The following is an 11,089-nucleotide window of genomic DNA, read 5'->3' as shown; positions in this document are numbered from 1 at the left end:
AATACTTATTTTCCACCATAATTTACAAATAAATTCATAAAAAATCCTACAATGTGATTTTCTGGATTTTTTTTCTCATTTTGTCTGTCATAGTTGAAGTGTACCTATGATGAACATTACAGGCCTCTCTCTCATCTTTTTAAGTGGGAGAACTTGCACAATTGGTGGCTGACTAAATAATTTGTTGCCCCATTTTATATATATATATTATAAATATTATATATTATAATATTGTCTTTGTATCTCAAAATCATTGTAATGTGGTTAAACCTTAAAAATCTAAATGAAAATGATTAAAATCTAAAAGATCAAATTCGCCCTCGTGGGAAAAGCCACACTTGACTGTTGCACTTGAATCATTCCCACGGTTAATGGCTAGGCCCGCTAACCTATGAAACCACACACTATTGCAGAGACTTTGATATTACCGGCCGCAATTGATATGGGAGAGAGTTACAGAAACTCAAATCAATACCTTTGTCCGATAATACTGTTAAACAAATAATGAAAGCTATTGCTAACAATCATGAGGAAACTCTGACTGAACTCCACAGCTTATGCTCTCCAAATGGATGTTAGCTGGGACCCCACAGACCCCAAATCCAGAACAAAATCAAGAAAGCGTACTGTATTATATAGAGCCATTATTGCAGGGAACTCCGTTCCATCTCATATTGCTCAAATTATAAAACAGATAAAGCAACACCTCAAGGCACAATTCCTCTCCCCTATTTGACCTAGATAGTTTGTGAATATGTATATTGATATGTAGGCTACATATGCCTTTTTTAAATTATTGATGTAGTTATTGATTTATCCCTGAACTGTTCTTGTCTATTAATGTTATGTATTAGGTCATGTTTCATGGTTCCCGGGTGGCGCAGCTGTCTAAGGCACTGACTCTCAGTGCTAGAGGCGTCACTACAGACCCTGGTTCGATTCCAGGCTGTATCACTGGCCGTGATCCGGTTTAGGGTTTGGCCGAGGTAAGCCCTCGTTGTAAATAACAATGTGTTCTTCACTGACTTGCCTAGATAAATGAAGGTTAAATACATTTTTTGATTGTGTGAACCCCAGGAAGAGAAGCTGCTGCTTTTGCAACAGCTAATGGGGATCTTAATAAAATACCGAAAAAACACATTTCACACCGAGGCTTGGTGGTTGTCGATGGGGAGTGTTGGAAAGGTTTTTCTTATTGAGAAGTGTGTTGTCACTCACAATGGATGTAATAAAATAAAGACGCGGTTGACTTTCTGTGTAATTAAAATAAAATGTGTCTCCTTGCCTATGTTGCTGGACCCCCGGAAGAGTAACTGCTGCCCTGGAACCAGCTAATGGGGATCCTTAATCAATACAAATAAACAGACATATTTGGGAAACTGAAAGAACTGAGCGCAAGCATGCAGGGGAAATACAAAACATTCTACAGATGAGTTACCGATTCAGAGGAAATACTTCTTATTGGATAGGCTCTTTCAAATGCGAACCATGCCCCCTTCCCTCGGCTGTGCGTGTTTTTAACAGAAAACAGCATCAGTAAGTGTCCCACACAAGTGATGACTCCTCCCCTCCAACGCTTGGAAGAGCACTTTGGGACCTTCTTCGCGATCCGTTTGACTGTGATCCTGGCTCAGTTGACATGCTGGTAAGTCAAATCGAACAGCTGGTCGAGCTGTCATGTGACCGAATGCGGCAGACAACGCATTAATGGGTCACTACTGAGGAGTTTTGGTTCCTGACTCAAAATGAATAAATATCCTGACGTCTCCCACTGAGCATTAATGCCGTGTTCAAAACAACTGGGAACTCTGGAAACTCAGACTTCCAACTTGAGTGTGTTCAAGACAACTGGGATCTCTGAAAAAAAAACTGGCTTTGGCTGGGGAAAATCGTTTTGAACGGTCATCTAACTAGCAATCCCAATTCGGGAACTCAGGCCTCTTTCTAGAGCTCCGACTTTTCGACCTAAAGATCACTGACATCATGATTTGACATCGTTCTTAGTTGAAAGTACCATAAAACTCATGGTAGCCTACCCTTTGCCAGTTCATATCTGTGTGAAGCTGGATTCCGTGCTCTCGTCTGCATTATAACCAAATATCGATCCAGGTTGGATGTGACAGCAGAGATGAGGTGTGCACTGTCGACCACGCCCCCTTAATTTGAGAAGCTCTTGCGCAACATTTATCAAAAACAGCCATCTCATTAGTAGTAGTGGTGAGATAAGATGTCAGACTAATTTGCAATTGACTGTCATATCCCCACGTTAAAAGTATGTGATGGTGAGTTGAGAATCAGAAATACTGTTTGAATGTTTTTCAATTGACTGCCATAGCCCCCCCCCCCCCCCCCCCAAAAAAAAAGTCAACATTGGCCGTTAATTACATTTTTCACATGGTTGAGGTCACTAGAATTTTCAGATATCAAAATGAAGTCGTGAGCCAAAAATGTTTGGGAACCCTTGTGTTACAGCCTGAATTCAAAATGTAATATTTTTGTATTTATTTTTTCACCCATCTGCACACAATAGTGAACACGTTTTTAGAAATTTTAGCAAATGTATTGAAAATGAAATACAGAAATATCTCATTTGCATAAGAATTCATACCCCCGAGTCAATACATTTTAGAATCACCTTTCGTAGGGATGACTACTGTATCTTTCCGGGTAAGTGTCTAAAAATGTTGCACACCTGGATTGTACAATATTTACACATTATTATTTTAAAAATGATTCATGCTCTGTCAAGTTGGTTGTTGTACAAACTCTGCCTTCCCGGCGGGCCCAGTGAGCAAATCAAGTGCACTATTGGTCTGACGCTGGCCAATCGGTTGGCTCAGATGAACTTGTCTGCAGTGAAGTGGCAGGCATGAAAGAAAGCTACAGAAAAGATGATACTGTGAGATTTCAAACGTTTTAAACCATGATTAGAGAGAGACTGTCAACCAATACAACAAAGCGATGCTGTTTTTATGAGTGAATTCATGTTTAAATTCTTACTCAGCACTGTCAACACTTTGTATTGAACACTTTTATAAGCCATAAAATGTGCATTCTTCCTATTTCCACTCAGCGCTATAATAAGAAAAGCGGCACTAATGAATGAGTAGGCAAGTGTATCTTTAGGCTTGCATTGTTGTTATTATTAGCGGCTTGGGTCTTTTTAATATTGAGGAATATTTCACTTTCTCTGTTCATAGGAGTAACAACATGAATTTGTGCACGAGGCAGAAATAATGGGATGCGACTCCAGTTTCGCCATCAGCTGGAAGACGGTGTCCCGTTTTGGTCAGTGTCAGTGGAGGAAAGGGAGAGTGGGGGGATGTTGCTGCTCTCGCCCTCCACTGAGACTGACCGTCAGACTCAGGCACCATCATCCCAGTAAAATAAAAAAGCTAATTATTTAAATGTATGCTCTCTCAGATGTGCTTCACAAGTAACAAAATAACGGATCAATTGCTGATGTGATCATATAGCCTACCTCAATTTTGGAAATAGAATTGTTTTTAAATTGCCCAAACAACAATGCATTGGCAGGGCAATTCAAGTAAAGACAATATGTGGTGATAATGTATTGGGCCTGTAGCTTACTGCACAAACTTCACTGCTACAGTACTGTTTTAATTGGTTAGTGTTGCATAGGCTTACGTTTTCTAAGTCATATTAGAAAAAAATCTGAGCAGTAGATCTCAGACTCAGAAAAGGTTGGTGACCACTGTTCTAGTGATTTTCCCTTTTAACACTATCAACGTTTCCCTTTACTGTTGCAATTGTGATCGAATCAATGCAATATTAGCCACTTTCAATGCAACAACCCAAAACAAAACGAACTATGCAAAAGAGTTTGTTGTAGGCAGAACGCACCAGAGTAGGATTCTGTTGCATTGACACGCATTTATAGGGAAGGACATTCAAAAAGCACAGCACTTACACAAATGACTGATCATTGGCTGAGAGCAATTTAAAATAAAAAGATTGTGGTCTGTTTTGTTATAGTTCAGTTATAGTCCCCTGCTATATTGTGGATAAAGAGTTACCTGTCTAACAGAACACAGAGGGTGTTCTTTAATGGAAGCCTTTCTAACATAATCCAGGTAGAATCAGGAATTCCCCAGGGCAGCTGTCTAGGCACATTACATTTTCAATCTTTACTAACAACATGCCACTGGCTTTGAGGAAAGATAGTATGTCTATGTATATGGATGACTCAACACTATACACGTCAGCTACTACAGCAACTGAAATGACTGCAACACTTAACAAAGTGCTGCAGTTAGTTTTCAGAATGGGTGGCAAGGAATAAGTTAGTCCTAAATATTTCTAAAAGCATTGTAGTTGGGACAAACCATTCACTAAACCCTAAACCTCAACTAAGTCTTGTAAGAAATAAGGTGGAAATTGAGCAAGTTGAGGTGACTAAACTGCTTGGAGTAACCCTGGATTGTAAACTGCCATGGTCAAAACATATTTATACAACAGTAGCTAAGATGGGGAGAAGTCTATCCATAATAAAGCACTGCTCTACCTTCTTAACAGCACTATCAACAAGGCAGGTCCTACAGGCTCTAGTTTTGTCGCACCTGGACTACTGTTTAGTCGTGTGGTCAGGTACCACAAAGAGGGACTTTGGAAAATTGCAATTGGCTCAAAACAGGGCAGCATGGCTGGCCCTTGGATGTAAACAGAGAGCAAATACTAATAATATGCATGTCAATCTCTCCTGGCTCAAAGGGGAGGAGAGCTTGACTTCATCACTACTTGTGTTTGTAAGAGGTATTGACATGTTGAAAGCACCGAGCTGTCTGTTTAAGCAACTAGCACACAGCTCAGACACCCATGCATACCCCACAAGACATGCCACCAGAGGTCTCTTCACAGTCCCCAAATCCAGAACAGACTATGGGAGGCGCACAGTACTACATAGGCCATGACTACATGGAACTCTATTCCACATCAGGTAACTGATGTAAGCAGTATCATCATATTGAAAAAACAGATAAAAATACCCTTTATGGAAAAGCTGGGATTTTGAAGCAACAAAAACATAGGCACGCATACACACACATGATAACATATGCACTATACACACACGTACACATGGATCTTGTGTTGTAGATATGTGGAGTAGGGGCCTGATGGCACACACTTACTGAGTTGTGAAATCTGTTATGAATGTATTGTAATGTTTTTAAAATTGTATATCTGCCTTAATTTTGTCAGACCCCAGGAAGAGTTCAGCAGCTAATGGTGATCCATAATAAATACAAATACTACTCAGCCCAAACTTTACACAGACCAGTGTGGCATAATCAATCAGAGATGCATTAGGGCTATATGCAAATAGACAATTGCCAAAAATGGATCTATGCCATTTACTTTGAACTGCACTGTGTTTACAGCATGAGTGGTCATGAGGAGATGCACTTGTTTTGAAATCAAAGCGAGAGCTGCATGTAGCCATGTGTGCACATTTAGTTCATATCCTTTGCTAGTTAGTGAGTTATTAGCCCAGTTATATATCATTTGTAGTAAGCAACAGGGGAGTGATTGCTTCCTACAAGAGCACAAAACATGTACATCTGTGAAAATTGAGTCAGCTGAAGAGCTTTTTTATGTCTTAAAGGGGCAGTGAGACAGTTTGAGACAGGCTTGAATAAGATAAGTAGCCAATAGGCAGAGGGTAGCATAATTTGTCTGAATCTCTCTAATAATGGTATGGGAATAATAATGCATTTTATTTTGTGAAGTGGTTTCTTGCATCAAACATCACAACAACATTTTCAGTCACCTCCTTGTCTATCTCAGGTTAATGCATGCCCTGCATGTTCTTTTTTTTCTCAAAAGTGTAATCCGTAATGGAATGTAGGCCTACAATGAAAATGTTATGGGATGCATTTTCTCCATTGTTTTAGATGGTAAGCCACTCTGGTAGGCCTACATTATGATCAAATGGCCACTGTTAAAATTGTAACTTAAAGTGGGTACAGCTTCAGTGTTCAGGGTAAACGCTGGAAGTTGCACTGAATTTTCTTAGTGGCCAAAACATTGCATAAAAGGATAACCCCAATGCAATTCTGAAGTTTGATTTCAACAGATTATTTTTATTTTTTTGTCAACTTAATTAATTATTGTGCTTTGTTTAATGTATATAACAACATACCAAACTTGTTTAGCATGATCTAATCCAATTCTGGCATGATTCCACAATTGTTATATATTTGCGGCAGGCTCAATAGGGGACTTTTATTTTGAAGGCGACCCGCCAATTCTACTATTGTTACTCACGCTAATGTTGTTCATGACACACACAACCAAATCGCGCCACACGTGGGTCGGCACATTAAAGCCCCCTCCCTCTGCCGACTCCTGACGTCATTCATTCTATTCTTAGGTCGGCAGAGTTTGTAGGTCTATGTATACGACTTTTCCTCAGGAGGAAAACTAAAAACTATATCCTCCAGCCATTAATTGTTGTCTTCTCTAATGGACTTTTTGGTCCGTATCGCTAAGGCCATTCATGCCACTGTCTTTGGTCATGTTGTCCGTTTGAGAGGACAGAACATTCTCGGCTTTTCAATGATTCTACATGTGTGAGGGTGTCACCTTGATAATGAGCGCGTTTGAACGTAACATGCTGACCACACCGTTGGCGTTGCATGCGCCAGTGTCTCAAAATAAATGTACACCTACATGTTATTCAATCATTGCACCCACACTGCTCGTGAGCAGCAAGCATCTAGGTGGCCACTCGCTAAAATAGAAATCGTTTCTATTTGTGAGCTCAACAGACTGCAAGTCCGGCCTCTCCCAACTCCTCATTGGTTTTAGGAGCATATACCCACTTGGGTGATTGAAAGATGAACTTCGGTCCACACTCCGGTCAGTTGTAATGCTGTCTATATAAAGTCCAAAGAAGAAAAAGAAGCCTGAAGGAAGGAGGAGACATGACAAGAAACTAAAACCGGTAAACCGAATATCTGTGGATTAATTGTCAGAGTAGACCTTGTGCATTTCATGTAAAATAACAACCCAATGTTTATATACAGGACAAATTATCTAGCGACCGCAAGCGAGCTAGCTAACCTGCCTTAAATGTTTAATGTTTTTTGACTTGTCCCCAAATTTATATAATTGGTTCAGAGTTTGTTTTGATATTTCAACCTGCATGTCCTGATCGTGTGAGGACAGACGCTGGAGACGAGAAGCAAGTACAGGGAGCAAACATTTTAATGAAACACGGACAGGAACAGAATACGGACAGGGGAAAACAAAAACGACAATAATGCTGACACCGGGATCTAACCAAGGAACAGACAGATATAGGAGGGGCAATCAACAAGGTAATGGGAGTCCAGCGAGCGCTGATGCAGGTAATGATGGTGGCAGGTGTGTGTAATAATGGGCAGCCTGGCGCCCTTGAGTGCCAAAGAGGAGGAGCAGGAGCAGGCCTGACAGATTGCTTCTGGTGTGGGTGAACAAAATCAACATGCACGCAGATGTGGTCTGGTCAGCATATAACATGCTGACCAAACTGGAAACACGCGTAGGTTGATTTTTGTCCCCCAACACCAGACACGATCAGGACACCCAGGTTGAAATATCAAAACAAACTCTGAACCAATTATATAAATTTGGGGACAGGTTGAAAAACAAACATTTTTTGGAAAATTTAGCTAGCTAACTTGCTGTTGCTAGATAATTTGTCCTGGTATATGAACATTGGGAGGTTATTTTACCTTAAATGTCACAATCGACCAGTGTGGACCTCAGTTTATTTTTCAATCCCCCACGTGAGTATATGCTCCTAAAAGCCAATGAGGAGATTGGAGAGGCAGGACTTGCAGGGCATCAAGCATCACAAAAAGAATCAAGTTCTATTTTAGCGCCCGGCCACGCAGACACTCGCTGACATGCGCAAGCAGTTTGGGTGCAATGATTAAATAACATGTACGTGTACATTTATTTTGTGACACGTCCGGTCTGGTCAGCATAAAAATAGAACTCTGTTCTATTTGTGATGCTTGACTCACTGCAAGTCCTGCTTCTCCCATCACCTAATTGTTTTTAGGAGCAAATACCCATGTGGGTGATTGAAAGAGGTCCACACTCCAGTCCAGTTAGTAGTGTTAATGTACCTTAAAGTTGGTTTCCAACCGCCATATAAAGTCTGAAGAAGAAGCAGCCTGAAGGAGGAGAGATTACTAGAAACAAACTCAGTTTACCCTTTTAACTGTGGATTAATTGTCGGAGTAGAGGACCCTGTGCATTTCAGGTAAAATAACAACCCAATGTTTATATCCCAGGACAAATTAGCTAGCAACAGCAAGCTAGCTAGCTAAATTTCCATTAAATGTTTAATGCTTTTCAGGCTGTCCCCAAATTAATATAGTTGGTTCAGAGTTAGTTTTGATATTTCAACCTGCATGTCGAAAGTCGGAAACTAATGTGGTTTTCCAACAGCAAGGCTCAGATCAACATGGCAGTGTTGCCATTTCTTTTTAACCGTTTTTCTGGCTGCAGGATGAAGTTGGTGAAGATCAATTGCAGAAACTTGCAGTCAAAACTTAATGAATTTGATCACAGGATTTTTTGTAACGTTCATTCGACATGTAGGTGTAAGTCGGACAATTTGTAACTCCATAATGCAACACACATTGAAAGATGTGACCAATGATGGTCACTGACTTGACATGTGATCCACTCGAATGTACCCAATGTTTTTTTCTGGTTCTTCAAAATGGCTACCATCACAATTACCAACATAATTAGCACATTTTATGGTAAGTGTGTGTAATTGTGTATTATAATTTTTGTGAGTTTGATATTCAAATTGTTTCTAATAGGTAAATATCTCAGGAATAGTTTGCTGAGTTTGCAGAGCAGTGTAATATTTAAAAAAAACTTTAAATAAGAGCTTGTTAATACATGTCCTCTGTAGTGGACATAAGGATATGTTTTTTTCTATTGTCCCCATTTACTGTAATGTTTGATTTTTCATATGTACCCTCAACCAAGTCCTAATGGCAAATTCAGTGCACATTCAATAAAAAAAATCAATAAATATTTCACCCCAACACTTATGATGTAAAAACATGTTTAATCATAATCCAAAACCTTTTTGTTGTTGCTCAGTCTCAGGGGGATAAAGTTAGTCAGCTGAATACATTTTAAAACACACAACTAGCCTACCTAAAATATTTTGACAGTATCCTCCAGATCCTCCACCACAACTTTTTATGGGGGTTGTGCAGTAAAAAGGGTTGAAAAAGCAGCAAAATGAATATGTCAGGAACCTGAATAGGAAATTGGTGCAATAATATACTTGTAAACTTACAACATTGTATGCCAAGGACAAGAACTCAGTAAGGGCAGTCCCAAGCATTCTAATCTTGGGGTGAACACTAACCACAAGGCCACTGAGTTGTGAAATGGCCCTAAACAACTGTTGAATCAGTGGCAGTGAGTTAAAAAAAGAGTCTACTTTTTACTTCTGTTTACTTCTGCAAGGACTAGATCTCAAGCTAAATGATATGTGTGATTCCATATGAAACCAGGATAAAACATTTTTTTTCTCACAAAAAGGAAGTCATTTAATGGTCCTTTGGAGCAAGGATTGATGACATTTATTATAATTGTTTATCTAAAAGCATAATTGAGAAGTAATTAATAATAGTTGCCATATTTATTACATTTTGGCCTTACCCGGGCTTCCTTTAAGAGTCCATAATGTTGTATCCGTAGGTGCTACAAAGCACGGCTTGCTCTGTAATATTAGTATAGTATTTTGATTTAATAAAAATAAAAGTACATTAATTTATGAATATGGAAAAATATTCTGTCAAATATATTGTATACCACCTGCATTATCTATGGACATTACTTATTGTATACATTGTTTGTATACACATTTTATTAAATTGGAATTTAAAAGAATCCAAATCTAGTAGCATCAACTGGCCCTGACTCCACCTGCATTTATTAGATAGCCCCTATCTTCCATGCATTGTTTATCGATTTTCATCATAAACACTTTTTAAAAATCGTGTTTTAAGACCATTTGTCTCTATATTCATAAGATAAAATCTAAAATACCACCTGTTCTGATGTTGCACTGTCGAATTTTAGATGCCAGGGGGTGCTCTACAACCGTACTATTTATTTATCACAGTATGCACCATTGGTACGTTCTATCAATTTAACGGAACCATTCTCATATCTAGCGCATCACTACCACATGTCTGTTTGACCGCAGCATGGCAGTAGCAAAGCTGCATGGATAAGAGGTAGGCTACAGTGCCATGTCAATCGAACAACCGCCTGTTTTCATTGAGGACATTCCAATGTCGTTCTTCTCCTTCAATGAGCTCATTTTTTTAAACGCAGTACATTTATAACTGGCCTGTTAAAAGCCAACATCTTATCTCCTCACTACTGATTATATTAACCTTGGTGTGGCCAAAGGCAAAGCTCATACCCAACATATATCAGGAATTATCAACTGGGTTCACCTGCAGCAGTAGCCTACCTAAACAAGCATGTATTCTTGCTGTATGTTGCATGTCTTGTCAATTAAGGGTGTATCCATTATGCCGATTATGTTGCAAAACGTTTTCCAAGACCAAACGTTTTGCAACTAAAAATAGTTCATATTTGACAAATTCAGGTAGGCCCCTTTCATTTCCTTCCGTTTGCTTCTTAAACGGTAAACGGTTTTGTTGCAAAAGGTAATGAATACACCCCAGGCAAAATATTTCATCCCCTATATAGTCACCCTTACTTTGGGGAATTAACAGGGGGAAACATGTAGGCCTACTGAAAACCCTGTTTGGAACATTTATTTTGATGTATTTTATGACAGGCTTTGAAGTGTTGTGCACGTGAACTGGTCGTGCATCTTCTCATTCTCGCATCAGATTTAACTCAACTTTGGCAAGGTAAGTATGCTAAATAATTTCATAAAATTGTAAATGCCAAATTTTAGGTCAGCAGTGGGCAGTACAATCTCTACTTGTATGCATGCATGCAATTTCCAATAAGCACTCTTTTACTTCTCATCTACATCTGATTTTGTGTATAATGCACTGTCGAA

Source organism: Oncorhynchus masou, chromosome 28, assembly GCF_036934945.1.
Source record: "Oncorhynchus masou masou isolate Uvic2021 chromosome 28, UVic_Omas_1.1, whole genome shotgun sequence".
Classification (NCBI taxonomy): Eukaryota; Metazoa; Chordata; class Actinopteri; order Salmoniformes; family Salmonidae; genus Oncorhynchus; species Oncorhynchus masou.
The sequence above is the reverse complement of the archived record's forward strand: the minus strand, read 5'-3'. Positions refer to the sequence as shown.